Here is a 17,279-nt window from a genome sequence, read left to right as displayed (position 1 = left end):
TCCTGTCCAGCCAAAGAAAACCATTGTAGTTCTGTAGATCACTGAATAACTTCCACTGGAAGATTTTTATTAGCGTAGGATTCAGATTAAAATTACTCCTAGTTTGTAGAGAAATGAAATATACATGATTATTCAGGATAGTATTTAAGCAAATGTATAGCTTTAGGCAAATACGTATGCTGAGATTTTCCCTTGCTGAAAAATGCTTGAAATAGTTTCTGAACTGGGGCAATGGAAATTTGCCTCTTGAGGCATTTTATCAAATTCAAAGGGAAGTTCAGGAACCTATTTATTTTTATGCCAACAGCTCAAAAGAAATGCTTTTAAACAGCTGGATCCATAACAGATTGCCAAGTGCATCTTGAAATAAACTGCTCTTAAACTCTCTTGTGTGCTTTCCCATTTTAACCTTTTAGCACATTTAAGATGTAATCCTTCAAATTGTTGGGTGATTACAATAGGGAGATTACTGTCCATTTCAGTACATGGATAACAGATTATGTATATTTTTCTTTTTTATAATGATTCCTATAGGGCTCTTCAACTGCATTTCGTAAGTAGTAGTTTGAGGAAGTTGAAGTGTGGAGTGTTAGGTTTAAGTCATCTCAAAGTAATTTCAGATTTTAAAATGTACAGTTCAATATACACAGAGGCTGATGAGCATAGATGCTTGATGTTTCTATAAATACTTTATCTGTTTGGCTGAAATTATTATATAGAATGGCAAATTTCATGAGAGAAGTAGTGAAATTTCTCAGCTCAGCATTCAGGATTGGTGGACATAAATATTTTCCTGCAGATGACAAAGAATTAATATATTCCTTTTATATTTGTCAGCTTGAAAAACAACAGTAATCACTGACAGCAGAGTTTATCATTCTTAAAGCTCTAGTCTAAAAACTCTAATCAAGATCTTTTCTGTGAGGAAAAATCTGAAAGAACTTCAGCTCATTACATTGTTGTGTGCTCAGGATCTCTCCCTGCACCTAAAAAAGTGGCTTTTCTTTATTTGCAGTACTGAAATAGCAGCTGCAGTGGTTTGGTGTGGCTCTTGTGTGATTCCCATCAGACGTAGTGCTGTGAAGGCAAAGAAGGTGCCACTTGGTCCTGTCCATGACCTATTTGGTTTTGCTTGTTACCCCCTGTGTTTGCATCCAGTGGCCAGCTGTGAGGTTTCGTGGGTTTTGTTTGACGACATTGGCTTCCAGAAGACTTCCAAGACTTTGGGTGCTTTCTTTGAAATCCTTGAAGATTGTTGCAGTTTGGTGTAGCAGAATTCACAGTAGAATCTATTTTCTGTGGGATGTTAATATTCCTATTGTCATCCTTCATATACAAAATGTGCACAAGAGTCGGGAAACAGCTACTAGCAAAGGTGTTCCCAGCACTCCTGTATTTGAATAGGAATATTCAGTTACATGTCAAGTTTTAAACAAATGCTACCCCATCACAATTCATTGCTGGAAAACCTAGGAGCAAAATGCAAATATATAGTGCTTCTATGCACCTCAATAATATTTAATGTTTCATCTATCACAAGCAAATGATTTTATATTATTTTCAAGCATACAAGAACAATGCTTTATGACAACTACAAACACTTTTTCTAGGTCATCTTCAGGAGATTCACTTACACTTCTTTTTGTAAGCATGCTTACTCAGATGAACTCATAGTTTTAACCTTGATATGATTTATAAGAATTGGGAATAACAGAGCTGAGTTTTTAAGGAGTAATCATAAGAACATAATAGTTAGAACATAGGAGCATAATAAGAAGAACATAATCCTTGCAGGGTTTATTATCATCAGATCAAGTGATGAAACAAGTTGCTATATTTTACTTTTATTAAGTGTGTCCCTCTTCTATAAAGCACAAAATCCCAGAAGCAAAGTAGTAGTAGCAGTCCTTGCCTATAAAAGCTGACCAAGCACTCTTCATTATTGAAGAGTCATTTTCACTTCCAAAAATGAATCAGAAAACAAGAGTATACAAGCAAACAATCAAACAAAAACTCATGCCAGAAAGGTGAAACAAAGAACAAATATGCTGTTTACATCACAAAATAGTTGCTGATAGATTATTTCTGCACAGTGTAGATGTCAGTCCAGGCTGCTGGTTTAATTGATCCTAATTATAGTGGTAAGTACACAGGCTGTTCCCTTTAACATAGGATAATGCTTACCCCCATAATTATCTGCAATAATTTTGTAATATGGTGCTATAATATTAAAAAAAAAAAAAGGGGGGGGGAGGGGGGACTTATAAGTAGCTAGACTTTATAAATTCACAATTCCATGTATTAAAAACAGCACAACTAAGAAGTCCTCTAAGTTTACGGCATTACCCTGTCCAGAGTCTTCCAAATAACCAAAGATATATGTAAACGGAAATGCACAGGCTTGCTACTTGTAATTCAGATATAAAATACTTTCCCTAAAAGCTTTGTTAACACATATTGTGTGTGTGATACGTAACATCTGTTCTTTAGTGATTTTCTGGTTCTATTTGGAAGACCAAGGGTAGATATCACAAGATGGTTTTACAAGATCATCTAGTTTTTCTGGAATATGGTATGTCTGAAATTGAAGCTTTTATCACTGGGCCAAACTGGAAATCAAGGGAGAATTCTTGAATATTTTACCTTCTTAAACAAATGCTAAGCCTCAGGTAAACTAGATTCATAAAATTTAGTATGCCATAAATTATCACGCTGCGTATTTCTTGTACTTAGCATAAGTACAGAAAGGCTAAAAAGACTTGCTTTTGTTATCTAGGCACTCCCTAGTCTTCTCCAGGTAGCTATATGCTTGCTGGATGTCACTAATAACAGTGAAGGAAAAATGATCATTTTTTTTCTATTTACTAGAACATACAAATATGAAAGTGAAAGTTTCTATTAGGGCTCTTCTGCTCCTGCTGTGCTGAACTGATTGATGGGGGAAATCCCCAGGAGGAGTCATCTCTGAAGACCACAGCAATTTAGTGTGTTGTCAACTTATGCAGCTGTTCATTTTACATTAATTTTCTGTGTTATTCAAGAAGCTTTCAAATTAATGTAATCAATAACATTAATGACCTTTAAAAACCAAAGCAAGTACTAGCAATGGAATGCTAAATATAGAAACCATCTATATTAGATAACAAACTGTCTATCAAACTAAAAGTGTTTCTAAAATAGTGGGCTCTAAGAGAGATATATTAAATTAATTAATCAAATAATGAAAAACTAGATGTAAGGCAATAAAATAGAATGACTGTTAATTTCCTTCTCTTTCTTTCTCTATACTTCTCCCTATATATAAATGTATCTTCCCTTATTATCAACTGGGTACCCTGATACAAACATCCTCTGATGTTAGTTTTTTATGTGTTGTGTATGAAAATATTTTGAGGCAGCTGAACGTAAAATTATCACTTCAGCTACCATTCAAACAGACATAGGAATACAATTTTATCCACACTATAGACCCTTACAAATCCATTGTCTTCATGCAGCTGTCTTGAGGACCATATGTACATGTAATTATAAATCTGCATTGCATATAAGAAATAAAGCTTAGAGCAATTCTTTTTCCTGTTTTCTTTGTTTTCTTCTTTTGAGAGTTGCCATTTCTGTTTCAGTCACTCCTTTTTTTTCTGACAGCTCTCTAAACAAAGTAAGATGAAATTATATGACTTGGAGAGGGAGACCTGGATGGGGGCAATACATGGTACAGAATCCAAGACTAAAATATCAGTTTCAGAAAAAAAATAAATAAAAAAAAATAAGTAGGTGCATATTTAGATCTTTGAAGCTAAACATTTTGTTCATTGTCTCTTATTTCTATCATATAGTAAGTGACAGTTTCAAAGACTTCAGGATTTTTTTCTACAAATAACATAATTACAACATTTTTGTAGCATAGTGAATGGAGAAAACGGCAGTGTTGGTGAGCAGCATCATACCTGACTTCCTACAAGGAGGCTCCTATTCCTCATCTCCAACATCTATATTATGACTGCTTAGCTTAAGCTTTCCATGCATTTTGACTAGATTATACTATTTAGCACTGGGTTATAGTATTTATCTGACTGTTAATATACAGGAGTTTTCCTGGAAGTCTAATCCTCAGCATTTATATGGTAATTTACTCTGTGTAAATTAAAAAAAAAACATAATCAACTCCAAAAGAGTAATTTCTCATTGTATGGAGTAATGTGGTTTATTTTCTCCTTGTTTCTATTGCAGCTAAATGGCTTTTACATTTTATTTGGGATGAAAAATTAGGGGATACAAAAAATGGCAACAACTTCAGTGAAAATCTTTTTAGTTTTCTGTTACTGGTAGTGTTAGTGTAAGGGAGCTTGCTATGTTGTGTTTTCTCCATTTTGAAGCTTCTAAGGGGAAAAGGATTGGGTAGTAGTTATTATTGTTCTATAGTGATGCAACTGCAAGTGGTATGATAAGGTTTTTCTGAATTCTCTAGAACAGCAATGTACAGAAGTTGCTTCCCATTCTCTTAGTTTTCCTGTTATGTGGACAGGTTCAAATAGATTCCCTGAAGCTTGTGTGATAGTATTTATAAGCAGACTTCTTGTAATTTGTAATGAAAAAGAAGGAATGCTTTATATGTTGTATTTTTCATTCTTAAATTTTGTTTTCCGTTTCATATGTAAACCATTTTCCAGGGGGAATTATCATTTAATTCTTTTGCTTTCCACTTACTACTTCATTTCAGTTGTAAGTCATCAGTGCATTTGGAAATTCTACAGCTAGTTTCTCTATCTTGGTAATTTATGTAGATTAGAAGCAATAAAGATCTGAGGACTGACTCCCCTGTGACCCTTTTCAACACTTTACTTTCTAATCACTTTACTTTAATCAGTTCTTTATCTGTTCCCATGTTTAACCTGAATCTTTCCTGCTTTCTGTTTAAGATGAAGACTATCATTTGAGACATTATCAAAGGCTTTATGTAAATCCAAATTAGGGTGCTTGTACTATTATTATCAATTTTATTTCTAATTTTCTCAAAAATACAGAGTGGTTGGTTGTCAAGATCTCAATTTTTTAAAATGTCTTATGATGGTAAATTACATTTGTTTGAAATTGCTGACAATTATTTAATGTTTATCATCTTTAAATGTGTTGTCTGCGATGCTGTAAACTGTGAATTTTTATGGCCGGTTCCCTCTGCTTGTTTTCTTATTATTCCACATTGTGTCACTCAGTATGTCAGTGCATTCACACACATTAGTTGGCTGTAGTGAGGCAGGCAAAGCAATAAGTAGTGATTCTTTTGCAGTCTCAGGATGTACAAAGCTAATTACCACAGAATTGTTGAGGGCTGCAGAGGAGTTACATGCCTTTGGTGCTAACAGGTCTGATTGTCTATAAAGTTACAGAAAAGGGCTGCAAAGTTTTTCTGTTCTGGTCACTGCATTGAGGATAGGCACTAAGAAAGGGAAAAAAAAAAAAAAAAAAGAAAACTTGCCTACAGAAACTGAGGTAGTCCAAGAGTAAAAAACATAATTGGGATAGATTGGCTGCATTAATATGTGTGTATAAGCAGAACAGGGAGGTGGTGTCTGCTGGGAAGTGGAAGGTCTGGGCAGCAGAGAAGGGAAAAAGGGTGAGTGAATGGATTCCTCTTCCTTCTTTATAGACATATATTCTTTTTTTGGAAAGTACCTTTATTTGTCACTCTTCATTTTAGAGAGAGAGTAAAGTCCTTTCAGATTTTCAATTTTCAGATATTTTTTTTTTTGATCCAAAAATCAGTACCTAACTGAACATTGAATATTTATCTTCTGCTGAGTCTAAAACTGTTGCCCAAATATATTAATATAATAATATGCACTACCACTGTTATGTTTTTCATTTCCAAAACGTTCTAAACATTATCACATTTAGAATAGTATCTGATGGAATACATGCCAGTTTTCATTTATAACAGAGAAAGGGTTAGACAGAGAAATTAGAAAGCTTATGAAAAAACAGAGAAAGACTTAAGAGGTAAAATGAAATATACATTCAAGCTTTTCAGTCTGGTGGTTAGTATCTGATCTATCACAAAATGATCCTTCTGTTGACAGCTGCTGAAACAGGTTGACTCTGATTAGTTTTGACTGAGTCCCTTAGACAGATTTGCCTATTAATCTCACCATGAATACAAAAGAACTAGAATTAGCATTGATCAAAATGATAAAGATTTCTCCGAGAAGCTAAGGATAAGGATTTGAAGATAATGGTTCTATTTTTCTTATTTTGATTACAAGTAAAGTTTAATGCAAGAACAGATGAGTTGGTATTAGGATAGTTGTGGAAATTTGAATATGAAATGACTTGGATAATTTTAAATTAAATAAACTTTAAAATGCAATAAAATAAATACAAGTTGTTTCAACTTTTGGCATTACTGACAAACTGTTAAGATGCTGTATGTGCAGTGAAAAGGCCCATACAATGTTATAAATGTTCCATTATGAACACTGCTAGCAGTCACCTTCTAGTGTCCCACATCACATATCCACAGCTTTCTGTCCCTCGGTTCTCCTTTTTAATGGAGAAAAGACAGATTCTGTGATGCACTCTAAAGACTAGCAATAATAATAATAAAAAATTATATATTTAATAACGCTATATTTCAAAAACTTACATTGAACAGGTCTTTCACCTGTAGATACATAAGTTCCTGGTCATCCAGGACCAACTGCTTTGGTAGACATTGCATATTACAGTACACAGAAAGCAGTTAAGAAAAATGATATAGATTAGCAGATTCTGAAATAACACTTCAATAACTCATCAAAATATCTAAAGACAGAAGAACTGGGTAATATTTTGGAAATATCTTTTTGTCCGTTCTTCCCTGATACAGTTTGCAGTGAACGGCTACCATGGTAACATATTTAATTCAGCAATCTTCAGATCTACGCTGTCCCTCAATTCTATGAACATCTTTTTCAATAGAGCAATGCTAGAATAGGATGTTTGCTACCCGAATTACAGCTATTAATCACTTTGGATAATACAAGGATGTGTCAAGTTCCTCTCCATTTACCTAGCAGTACATGCTTGTATAATACATGTACTGTTTGGAACAGTCATATTTCCTTACAGTGAGAACAGCAAAAGATCAGTCAATATTTGCAATAAAAATATCCTTTCAGTTTCCTATAAAAATAAACCCAAGTACCCCAAAATGGAAGAACATCAATGACAATACCAAATAGTCAGTAAAAGACACAGCAGGCAGAAAGTCAAAATAGAAATGGAATTTATAGTGCTTTCAGTATGGCATTGACACTGAACAAGCAGTAACACTTACTTTTGTCTGAGATGTGCATTTATTTATTTATTAAAGGGAAACCTCTATACAGAACAAGAATTGCAAGAACATGTGAAAACAAGAAAGAAACAAGATTGTTCTGGAGTTTTCCTTTACTATGCCTCTTCTCTTTTGAGTAGGTCTTTTTTTGGGAAATAATAAGGCTTTTGTTACAGCAATGATCTATGGGAAAGGCTTGGGAACTCACCTATTAGAGAAGGTGACTGAAAAGAGAAGGTAGCTTCTATTAAAAAGACCTTCTTCCTTTTTAATAAGAAAACAGCCAAAAAAGCTTGAATTTCCCAGGCTGTCTGGGAAGCATATGCTTACATGATTTTCTATATATTATCCTTCAGATTACAACACATTATTTTAGCGCTCACTCTTTAGACCAAATAACTTTGTTTATGGCTGCATGTATATGTATCTATCTTTTCTGCACTCCCATAAATAAGCAATTATCTACTACTCAGAAGCCACTTCAGATGATCATTGCTTACACAAGAAGTTGTGAGGCTTAAGGCTGACTGATTTTAGTCAATAGACAAGTGCAGAGAATTTAAATAGTCAAATTTTGAACTTTATGAAATATGTAAATTTCCACATTTGTGTTTGTGTAAGCATTTATTTTTCAAGGCTTTCAGGCAACAAAATAGTTGTTGATTTAAAATACTTGCATGGTTGATTATTTGTTACTTAATTGGGGTAAATATCAGAGCGATGCTCTTACACCAAATTCTAACATTGACTTAGGTTTGGTGTCTGTGTATATGTGAGGATTCAGCTCAGAATTTTCTTATTATTCTGCAGTATTCAGTAGCTGTTAAGCATGTTATTAAAGTGAAAAATGATAGGTATTCCATAAATCAGAAATACTCCAAAAATACAGAAAAAAAAAAAAGCTATTTCAAGTAATGAGCAGGTTGTATTTGGCATTGTCAAGGCTGACTTAGTGACACAGAGTAGGTTTGTAAGTCTACTACATGTTTTACTACAGCACACTTCCTTTATTTGCAGTTTGCTTCTCATTTTCATGTTTTTATGCTAGCTTATCTTCGAAAGAAGTTTTTAAATTAAAATCTATTAAACTGCAATATCATTTGTTTTCAAAACTTCAGAAGTGTGCTTCTGAAGGTATCAAAGCTTCTACAAACCAGGTGATTTTAAATACTGTAGGAAAGAGTGAAATATTTTTGTCTTTGCCTTATCTTTACAAATAAGGTATTTTTTCACACTTTCTTGTACTTTCTCTCTGATCTACTTAATTTTTTTCTACAATGAAACTCTGTGAGCACTGTCAGTAAAACTTCTTTAGTGGTAGCAATAAAAACAGCATACTTTTTGCCAACATACTCTTCCTGAAAATTATGCTTCAAGGACAGAGTGAAACATTGCTATCATACGCATATGCGATCTTGGGGGTATTATTTCATGTTTTACCATCAAAGACAAAAGGAAAGTTTCAGTTATCATTCCTGTAGTTTTGCAGTGATGAAAATAAATGAAAAACAATAGAAGCACTGACGTGAGGCAGTAAATTTGATGTGCTCTTATCAAAAAGCTGCATTTATGGGACTTCCACTCTATCGGGATATACCTCCGAATGCTAAAACTTAACTGGAAATAAGGAGCGATTTCTAAGAAATATGTGTTCTATGATTATTTTAGTCATGAAAAGAATGAGAAATAAGTTGGTTTTAGCCCATGAGATTTGGAAGTAGACTAAGTTAATTTTCACCTTCTGTAGTACAAAAAATCTAATGAACATTTTTGTTATTGTAACACTAAATAGAAAACATGAATGATTAGTAAATTATTATTATATTTTAACTCTTTTCCTTGTATGCACCATGGCTTACTATCTTATGCTAACTTGTATGTGGCATTTGTTTTTTATGTATTTATTGCTGTAAAACCTCTGAGCATGAACCTCTCTTGTTCAATCAGAGAAAGAAAAAGTGTCCCCTGCCTGGCAGAACTTAAAACATAAGTGCTAAAAAAGAGTCAGTGGATGAACAGAAAAGGAGCAAAATAGAAGAAATGCTGGACAATTAAAATATCTGTGGGCATAGTCACTCGGATTCCAGATACTGTAGAAAATTAGGTAGATACCTCATAAAACAAGCACTGAAATATGCTTAAGACTACTAAAGGTGAGGTGTTTGCCCATAAATGTAAAAACAAGTAGGAGGTCAGCTTTCATGAACTGCCTGAATCACATCAAGCATATTTCTTTTACATTTTTTGCCATTCTAAGAGCATACTGCATTTCCCAAACCGTGGAGTTTTATTGATGAAAATCACTGAGGGGAAAGTAATTAACATTAATCTATATATATTTAACTAACTAATGAAGGTGATTTGCCCTAGCTGTGCATTTTGAGATATCACTAATAATACCTTATCTTCTTTATAACAGGTAAATACTCCGTTTCAGTAGATCACCAGAAGGAACTGCAACATATTTCAAAGGTAAGGACCTCCTTAAAAATAATACTTAAAATGTTCATTCCTTCTGGTTTATCAGTTATAAAAGAAAATGGAGAATGTTAATTCTTTCTGACTATCTACCGGATAGCATTGTAGACTGTAGACTTAATAGTCAGAAAAAATATAGATAGTATTAATCAACACAGAATTCGACTTCCTGTTTGTGAATATGTTTACATAAAAAAGACAAATTTTCACTTTTCTCTACTTAGAAAGGATAAATATAATTAATTTGATAACTACAGAAAAAAGGCTTCATATATGGAAATTAAATATTACAAGCTTGTTATGTTTTTATCATATTTTTCTTTGGGCAAGATTAAAACTACTAGACTTTTTCAAATGTTTGGGATAGTATAATTTTTTTAGAATATGACAACTTGTTAACATTTTATTTGTCACTGATACAACTTTCACTCTTATAAGAAATATGTTTGACTTCAGTTCTAAGTGTTTAATTAATTCTGAGAGCTCTTTAGCTTTATAATACATTTTTTACTTTTATTTGTGCGACATAATTCAGTGTTAACATGTACAGACTGTGTTTTGTGGTCCTTTATTGGTCTTTAGCTACCTCTCCGGTAGCAGTAGTTGAATAACTGTTAAACTGTTCCATACTGTGCCCCCCATACAGAGATTACTGACTGCCGTCATATACAAGGGTTCACTAAAACTGTTATTTGTAAGTCATCAAGTTAGAGCAGATACTGTTAACACTGTGGTCTGCTCTAAGTTTGGATTTGCTAACAAGACAGACATCAAGAACGGTAACTTATTGTTCTTGTTTAAAAACACCGCAAACTTTAAGAGCCCACCATGCTTTTATGCATACACTGATGGGGATAGAAAATCCTGTGTTAATTAATATTAATTAATGTTTAGCCATAAATTTCAACATAGACATTTCTTTTTCCAGAAACAAACAAACAAAAAATTGGTTCCATAATTATCTCAGCCTCCTAATACCTAATTCATGGCATCTGAATTACAGACACTATTAAATATATATATATATATTATTTTTTTTCCTCTGGGTTCATGTATGTAAGGGAGAAGTTCTGAAAGAGTTCCACATGTTTCTGGGGATTCTGCCAAATGTGGTCTGAGTACATGATTTTTTATGGAACAAAATTATGTGGGCAGGGCTTTTCTTGAGAGAAAATCCTAATGGTTAGGATGGAGAATCTATTATGAGTGGAAAACTCAGAGGCTTGACTCAGAAGATAGTGAGATCCAAAATAGGGTCTCATAGACAAAGGACTTGTATCCCAGAAGAATGCCTGAGATGTTCAGCCTTTCACTATTCTGACTCCAGTACTCTTATGAATTTGCTATATTTTTTTAAGACTTTCATTTCAAAAATTCCTTTAGAAATCTCTTTTTCTTCTTGATTGAAATCCCAGAGTCCTGTGAGACATAGAAACTATTCTCATTTTGCTACCTAACTCTACTTTGTGTTCTTCCAATGAACCTGAAATGCTTAGATTCATCAGAAAACTCCAGATTTTCTGTAGCCTTTGGAAAATATGGAGGAAGTCATAATACTACAAAAAGGTTGACTTTCGTGTGTGTGTATGTAAAATACGTTGTGTGCCAAGTTTGTTCCATTTTCCCTTTCTTCTTTCAGGACTTGTATATACAGAAATATAATTGATGAGGTAATTTGTTACTTTCCCAAGTACCTGAGATAGACTTTGATCTTGCCAGGATTTAAAAAGTGTTGGCTGAGTGAGAGTATTTTAGTGAAAGTTCCAAAAATGAATGCTAGAAATAAAAATGTGGACTATTAAAAAAAAAAAAAAGGAGAAAGAGGGGAAAGAGAGAGTGACATACTCCAAGGTCCTATTTGAATGCTGCTGAGGATATCCAAGAAAAACATGACTGAAGGACATAAAACATCAGAAGGAGAAAATGCATGCCATATTTCTGACAGGTACAGCTAACTATAGGAAAAAAGCCCTATACAGCATAGGAGGTGAAGGGAAGAATACAACTAATGACATTACAATCCTCTTGAGAGGTCTTGTTTTGTTTATTAAATAAGCCACTCTAGTAAGATAAGTAATAAGAATGCTTATTCTGGCAGTGTTAATTGATACTGTCCTGGGAGTTTATTGTTATGTATTACTCTTTTTGTCCTCTCATGTAAAAATATCAGCACATTGTACCTGACAGGATGTCAGGTATATTATAAATTATTCTAATTAGGATAGAAAAATTGCCATCAATTTTTGCTACCCTGTATATCTTGGGCATGACTGCAATGTATGCGTGGTATTATTTCCCAAATATCGGGTTTATTTTAGGGTATACATTAAATTAATATTGTTTCCATGCAGTACTCAAAAGAAAAAGAACTGATATAAGGTATATTTATTCTGTGCAGTTATGCTTTGATACAACTGGATATATTTCCCCACACGAATACTAATGACTACATGTATACAATATGTAAGTGACAGGAAACAAGGACAAGAGATAAAAGGAATGGAACCTTTCAAGCCTGTCACATGAGGCGCTTAAAACAGTTAAGCACAGTCTTGCACTCTTCCTTGAACAAGACTAGTATTGACAGCAGTGCTATAAACCAAAGACAGGGACAGGAAAGGGCAAGTGTCACTCTACTCCATTTTTCATATTATCTCATAAGTGCACAGAATACAAGGATGGGCACGCTATATCTGGTAAAAGTAGTTATAGCAACCTATTTTTTTCTTCCTTCTTCAGCAATTATGGGACATGCAAAGTTTTACAGAAGTTTTAAAGTAAAATGAGTAAATTTCAATGTAGTGAATTATTTTACTGCTGCTATTTTAATCCTGAGAGCAATTATTCCCAAAGAAGATAGCTCCCCATCCCTCTGAATTCCATTAGCATAGTGAGGCAGTTTGTAGCCATTTCAATGTACAAAACAGTTTGAAAACCTGTTTCATTTTACATTTCCAAGAAATATTGATAGAGCCTTTTTCTGGATTTCAGTAAAAAGATGAAAAATAAAAATAAATATTTATTTTAATCCTACTTTTTGTAGCACAATTGAGCACAACTCTGTTATGTTTTGGGCCAAAATCCTCTATAGAGAACACTTCAAATATTGTTCTTACTGGTAAAATGTGATGGAAATGGCTTGAGGGCATACATTTTAAATACTTATTTATGACATGGCTTATTGCCTGAGTTGTTTTTTTTTCTCCCTGAAGGCACATCTATTAACTACTAGAGCATTTCAGTTATTGGTTATTTACTGTCTATGCGTTAGGAAGAATTATAAATTCAAACACGTCCCATATATTTTGTTTAAAGCCTCATTTGCCAAGCAGGTATGTTTGTAGTAAAAAAAAACAAAACTGTTCCCAACACTGCCATTTTCAGTTATGTGACTAATTCTCTCTCTTTAAGACAGAAGTAGCTTTTGTGATAGGACAGAGATAAAGTGTTTGTGGCTTAGCAAGTTAGAATCTCTTGACAGACTTATGTAGTGGTTTTCAATGTACTGAAGTGACTTGGGAGCCCAGTTTTAAGAAAAATCAATGTGACTTAGGAGATGATGTCATTTAGCAGACAAAATGACTTTGGGCAAAGTCCATAAACATGCTTAGGCATTACAATAGTAATACTACATAATAGTCAGAACCAGCTGCAGTTCTGTATTCCTTCTATAGTGCATGAAAAGAGTTAAGTACCTGAGAATGAGATCCACAGTCAGGAGCAGAGAGTTACATATAGGTAGACATTAGGATATCCTAGGGTGTAGTGAAAATGACAGTGAAGTGACAGGATTTATAATCCTCTCAGGGCTTAAACGTAACGCTACCAAGTGATTTGGGTGACTAAACCTTGATCTTGTTTCTTTCTGTAGGAAATAGCATTGAGGTTACCTTTTTAATAATGTAATAGCTGATTTTGCCCTGAAGGGCACAATTAATATGCATTCTACTTACTATACTCCAGAATCCTGCACCTGTCTGTATCAGGACCCATGCAAGTTGTATTAGTAACTCTCACATTTTAGAAATATAAAAGCGGATCTTCTCCAGTAATATATTCTTTTGTGAACAGAATAATATATAACCAAGAATGTTGGAGGACTCAAGTTTATTTCCCTCGCTGTGCTGAAGAAAACTGACATTCTTACTTTCCATCAAGTGAAGGCCATAATCATTAGGAATGACTTATACTGAACAACAGTTACTTCTTCCTGTCCTGTTGAATCTGAACTCCTGACTCAGTAGACCAAAGAGAAAGAATTGGCTTTGGTTCTGGGCCCAATATGGAAAGTAGAGTATGGGTCTGCTGCCATGTGTATGGATTCCCTATGTATTTTTCATGAAATGGGAACTCAGTTCACTGGTTGGAAGAGTGATATGGGACTTCTCTTGACCTATCTTTGGATACTCTATCATATTTAAATAATTTGGATATACAAAAACTAATTGGTCTCTATTCTTTGTGTCCTTACATGCAGACACTACTTGATATAGTCTCATCAATCCAAAATATTTACAATTAAATTGTTTAATCTTGACTCATCCAGAGAGCAGAAGGATTCAGCTTTCAGATGATTTGTCTTCTGAACTTCACACAGTCTAGCATCTTGCTAATACTCAGAAGTTTATAAAAATTTTGCAACATTGACTAATTGTCCTTGAAATTAGAATTTTTAGTATAAAAATGACTTATTCTGGTATCATAAAAAAATAGGAATAAATCCATTTATTTATTTATTTATTTATTTTAAGATATTAACAACTGGATTTACATAAAGCCTCTGAGAAGTAGAGCTTTACCACAGAAAACCTGCTGACCTCACTTGCCCAACAGACAGAAAAGACAGGAATCTATTTTTCCTTTTCATGTTGGCATTTGGCATGCTAGCTGAAAGATCAACATTTAAACTTCTATAATGCATCTACAGAAAATGAGTAGAGTCTCTGTCAGTAAGCAAGGGTATTTTACTTGTCTTCTGTTCTTGGTGTTTTGCTTATTTTTTCTCTCTCTTGAGTATTTATTTCACTGTTTAACCTTTTGGTACACAATTTTAAGATGCCATATGATAATTGCTAGCACAAAAGGCTTGAGAAAATGTCTGTCTTATTTCAAATTGTTACACAATTTGTGGACAGTAACTGTCAGGAATAAATGACAAGCAATGCTTATGGCATGTAATTCAACAGTTTAACTATGGACTCATTTAAAGGTATTACATTATTCTACTGTAACAAAACAAACAAAAAAAAAGTATTTATGTTCTTATTGCCAAATGCTGTGATCCAGTCAAAGTGATTTAAGGAAACATAATCATACACTCAAGTGATGATGTTTACTTCTGGCACTCTTGAAAATAAAGATCAGAATTGTTGTCAAAGCAGCACTATACATTCATAGGTAATGCTTGATAATACAGGTAATGAAGCATCTGAAACATAAATAGATGAATTTCAAAACCTCTGCATTTTCCACTTTATTTCTTAAACTTCTTTTTACAGAAATGAATTCTTCCCCACAGCCCCAATTTTGTGTGGATAAAACCAGCCAAGGGAGGGTTAATATGCATGGCTGAGCTTTTTGTTATTGACATTTCATTCTTATGCTATCTTTTCTTATTTATTCTATCATGTACTTCAATTCAGCAAAACAAATTAAAGCTGAAAACAAGTTTGCTTTTCTCCCTCTTTTTATTAGTACCTGGAGGTCTTATTTTCAGAGCTGCTCATCAAAGTTTCAGAAATTGTACATCTCTAGTTCACCAATTGTAGTCAGAACAACTTGAGGTTTTGCATACACCCTGTGTAAGCTGTCAGGAGTGTCTGTCAGGAAGAAATGGAGCCATAGTGCATATCTAAATGGGAAATAAAAACCAAACCAAAGCAAAAGTAAATCTTTCTTCTGAAAGGGCTTGCTTATTCCATATTTTGGGTGGGATGAAAATCCGTAACATATTACCTAAATATGAGACTTAGTCTAATATTTTTAATTTTATTTTATTTTATTTTATTTTATTTTATTTTATTTTATTTTATTTTATTTTATTTTATTTTATTTTATTATTTTATAATTTTAAGATTCTGCTTCTGTAACCTTTCCACAAAATGGGAACATCAATCATTCTGGTTTCTGAAGTAGTCTTTCATGCCTCCTGGTACCTTCCTGCTTTGAATCAATACTATGACTTGAGATTTGGTCATCAAAGTGTCCATAAAATTTCTTGTTTGATTATAATTTATTTCTGCCATAAACCGCTTTATGTTATCACATTGCATGGCCTATCCTTCTGGTAACTAATCACAGCATTGTTGAGGATGGAAGGGACCTCTGGAAGCCCCTTTCTCAGTCATGCCCCTTTCTCAGGCAGGGCTGGTTAAAGCACGTTATGCAGGACCATGTCCAGGTGTCTTTGAAGATATGCCACGGGGGAGAGTGCACAGCCTCTCTGGACAACCTGTGCCAGCCCTCTGTCACATGCACATTACTGAAGTGCTTCCAGGTGTTCAGAGGGCACCTCCTGTGTTATGCTTTGTGCCCATTGCCTCTTGTCCTGTTACTAGACACCCCTGAAAAGAAGCTGGCTGTCTTCCTTGCGCCCTCCCTTCAGGTATTTACAGACATTGCTAAGATGCCCCCCTGAGCCTTCTCTTCTCTAGGCTAAAGAGTCCCAGCTGTCTCAGCCTTCCTCATAGGAGAGATGCTCCAATCCCTTAATGATCTTTGTGATCCTACATTGGTCTCTCTCCAGTATGCCCATGTCTCTCTTGTACTGGGGTCGCAGAACTGAACACAATGCACCAGGTGTGGCCTCACTGGTGCTGAGGATAAGGAAAGGATCACCTCCATTGACCTGCTGGCAATAATTTGCATAATGCAGCCAAGAGTACTATCAGCTTTCTTTGTGGCAAGGACACACTACTGACTCATGTTCAACTTCATGTCCACCAGGACCACCTCTGTTACAGCTAAAGGAGCTATAAGGGTATTGGTAGGCCAAAGCAAGCCTAGACAAGGCCTGACAAGGCCGGCCCATATGGTAAGCATATCCCAAAGTCTGTAGCCTGCTGTGGTAGCAGTGTACTAACTGGGCTGCAAGGCCACACTTACTTATTCCATGCTTTGACTGGTGAGGATTTAGTATATTGACTACAACCTGTTTTCCTGTGATTTTAATACATATTGTAATCTGGTTTTGCATTAAGGATGTAAAAATGCTTTCAGAGTATAATAACATAATTTCCCTACTGCAGGATCATGTAGTTCTGCGTGGCTAGATTAGATAGGCTAAACTGCTCCGTAAATCTGGCATCTCCTCCGACCCCCTTGTTATGTTATTTTGACTTTAACTGACAATTTTTGCACATTTCTGAGTTATCACTTCTGTGAAACATGCCCCCAAGAAATGCAATTAAATAAAATCTGGTCATGCTTCTTTGGAAAATTCCTGTGATCATAAGACATTTAAGTTCCATGATAACAAAGGGATAATCTT

The 17,279-nt window shown here is 34.4% G+C and overlaps 1 protein-coding gene across 25 annotated transcripts in view; it reads left to right on the top strand.

Moving 5' to 3' along the window:
- The window catches only part of TENM3 (teneurin transmembrane protein 3), a 1,327,252-nt gene that overhangs the window by 190,563 nt on the left and 1,119,410 nt on the right, over positions 1-17,279 (top strand). For all 25 annotated transcript variants that reach the window (XM_072037263.1, XM_072037264.1, XM_072037262.1 and 22 more), the window contains exon 3: positions 9,732-9,784. The gene's annotated coding sequence lies outside the window, so the exon portion shown is untranslated. The remainder of the gene's footprint in view (positions 1-9,731; positions 9,785-17,279) is intronic.

The sequence above is a fragment of the Anas platyrhynchos genome, chromosome 4 (assembly GCF_047663525.1).
Source record: "Anas platyrhynchos isolate ZD024472 breed Pekin duck chromosome 4, IASCAAS_PekinDuck_T2T, whole genome shotgun sequence".
Taxonomy (NCBI): domain Eukaryota; kingdom Metazoa; phylum Chordata; class Aves; order Anseriformes; family Anatidae; genus Anas; species Anas platyrhynchos.
The sequence above is the reverse complement of the archived record's forward strand: the minus strand, read 5'-3'. Positions and strand labels throughout refer to the sequence as shown.